The sequence below is a fragment of the Solanum lycopersicum genome, chromosome 7 (genome assembly GCF_036512215.1).
Source record: "Solanum lycopersicum chromosome 7, SLM_r2.1".
Classification (NCBI taxonomy): Eukaryota; Viridiplantae; Streptophyta; class Magnoliopsida; order Solanales; family Solanaceae; genus Solanum; species Solanum lycopersicum.
In genome coordinates, this window is record NC_090806.1 from 8,806,901 (window position 1) to 8,810,114 (window position 3,214).

Sequence of the window (3,214 nt, forward strand, 5' to 3'; positions counted from 1 at the left end):
TGAGTAATCAAGTGGCCCCACTCGTGCCGCGACGTTAAATCTGGCGCTTGTTGGGAGGCAACCCAATACTTGTCGTCTTTTTAATAATGGTAGCATTTTTCTATAAATGGGTTTTAAATTTGCTGGCACATCACCAGGAAATTCTGCAGAAAACTAATCCGCAGTAGCCACTGACGGATACAACGACGGACCGTCGCGTGTGAAACGGACCGTCGTATGCACCGTCACACCAGGTACGTATTTCTGTCATTTTTGAAATTAGGGCACACACGACGGACACCACTACGGGGCGTTGCATGTGCGACGGACCGTCGTCGGGGTACCGTCGTGCGATTAATGAAATTAACCCGACCCAACCCGGCTGGACCCCTTTTCAAAATTTGACCGTTTATACTCCCCATCCCTCCATATTCCACCCCATTACTTCCACTTCCTCTCATCTCCCCTCTCTTTTCCACTTCCACACTTCCCCCACTGATCATTACTTCCACAATCTCCCCAACCTTATTACTATCAGTTACTTGTCGGTGCTGCTGTTTTTGGTATCTACCTTGCCACCTGAATCATTCCCCACTTGTGTTTTCTCCATTTTCAAGGTATGTGTCTCTAAATTTGTACTCATTTCTCTTGTATTTTTGTTTATTAGTTATTATTTCGTTCCTAGTCGTCTCTTGTTACCTTGATATGATTTCACATTAATAGTTTCCTAGGTAGTTGGGATAGACACATAGAGGTCCACAACACTACACGACCATATGTGTTCATTGGGGTTGCTTAGGGTACCTACAGTTCTGTCTCTGATATTCAGAACGAGACCCCGATGACGGTCCGTCGTATTCACGACGGACCATCGTAGGGTCCGTCGCATAAGCCCTAGCACCCTCCCCAACGACGCCTGTGACGGACCATTGTCTTCACGACGGTCCGTCCTGCACGGTCGTCATGATGGTCAGAGACCCCTTTGAAAAGGGTCTCCAAAATTTTCCAAGTGTCCAACGACGGCCACTTACGACGGACCGTCACACCCACGACGGTCCGTCCTGCACGACCGTCATGATAGTCAGAGACCCCAATGATAAGGGTCTCCAAAAAATTTTCCAAGTGTCCAACGACGGACACTTACGATGGACCGTTGTCTTCACGACGGTCCGTCCTGCACGATCGTCATGATGGTCAGAGACCCCTTTGAAAAGGGTCTCCAAAAATGTTCCAAGTGTCCAATGACGTACACTTACGACGGACCCTCACACCCACGACGGTCCGTCCTGCACGACCGTCATGATAGTCAGAGAACCCTCTTCTGAGGTTCTCCCATCATTTTCTAAGTGTCCAACGACGGACCCTTACGACGGACCGTCATACCCACGACGGTCCGTCCTGCTTAACCGTCATGATGGTCAGCGACCCCTCCTTCAGGGTTCCTTATATATACATATACCAAGTATAACACGACGGACCTCATGACGGTCCGTCATAGTCACGACGAGCCGTCATAGGTCCCATCGTGTGGTACAGTTTCAATATTACTAACACATTTGTTTTAAAGTTTCATGTCATATGATCTTGCCTGATTTGATTGCCACTACTCATACTAACATTGCCCCTTTACAGGTACTATCGACTATGGCACCCAAGCAAGACCGCACATATGCACGCGGGCGATCTAAGTCTGTCGCCCCGTCTGCACGCTTGATCATCAGGTCTGATGATGAGCGGGACCCCGAATACATGCCCCCAGGCACCTCCGCTCCTTCCCGTGCTACACGTGCCCCCAGAGCCACACCCAAGACGGTGGCGTCCGGCGTAGTCACTGCCTCCTAGTCTGATGAGGAGCGCACACTGACCGGCACACCCTCTGGGTCGGCCACAAACGAGGAAGGAGCGTCTGGCTCCTTGGGAGCATCCTGGTCCGAGGAAGCTTCAGGATCTGCTGAGGTCCCCGCACCCGCCACTGCTGTAGCGTCGGCCTCGTCTGATGAGGCTGACAGTTCAGACTCCACATCCGGCGCACCAGCCCCGGTCCCCACCCCAGCCTCTGACCAGCCAAACCGGTGGTGCGTTGAAGGCCAGTTTCAGGTTTACTCCGACGCGAAGTTATTGACCGATAAAGGAGTAATGACTCGAACACTCACCCTGGAGCGGCGGGTACTTACAGGGAGTCTCCCCTCGATGCCGGAGATCCACAACATATTCACCAGGCATCGCCTAGAGCGGACAGCCCGTCCCTTGGGACGATACAGTGAGGAGATGGTCCGAGAGTTCTACGCATCCTACGTAGCAACTCTCCGATCACAGATCGACAGGCGGGCTGCTCCCGCGAAATAGGCCCCATTGGAGAAGATTCTAGTCCGGGGCGTGCAGGTTGACATTTCCCTGCCCGCCATCTGCCGGTTCCTATACGGCGAGAGTGAAGATGCTACTCGGACCCCCATCACTGCCGAGTTTGACTACCGCTGGCAGGTAGTGAAGGATGGACAGTTCCTGCGAGAGCCAGCACTGAGGGAGACCACCAAGCGGTGGATGGCCCTACACTTATCAGTCGACGGAGAGGGTGCAGATTGGGTCACCGAGCCGAAGGGGGCCATCAAGAAGGCCAACCTCACGTTCGTCGCCAAGTTCTTGTGGCTGCTCGTGCGTCACTGCCTTTCCCCCACAGCTGCTGATAACATAGTCACCTGGGATCGAGTAGTGCTGATGGCGGCGATGATAGCCGGCTTCAAGGTGGACTATGCATGGCTTCTCATGGCAGTCATGCACGAGAGGGCATTCAAGGTCACCACCACCTACCCCTTTCCGTGCATGATCTTTTCCCTTTGCAGGTCTGCAGGTGTGCCCATATGGCACATAGATCAGTTGAGGACCCCGCCGGGTACCGTTGACGTCGGCCTCATCAGAGACGAGGCCAATGAGTTGGCCCCACGTCGAGGGCCCCGTCCAGAGCTACCACCACTATCTGATGACCTTGCGGATACGGTGGCCCAGGCTCGCACAGCTACACAAGCATCCACGGACACTACCCCGGTCGAGTCTATCCCGGGTAGCAGCACAGCCCCTCTACCGACACCGGCCCCGCTTGCCCGAGTCCAAAAACTGGAGACACAAATGGCCACTCTTCTGTATCATATCCAGCCGTGGATGCAGAAGTCTATTGCTGAGTCTAAGGCGCGTATGGAGAGGCAGATGCAGCGGAAGATTGCTGAGGTTAACCAGCGCC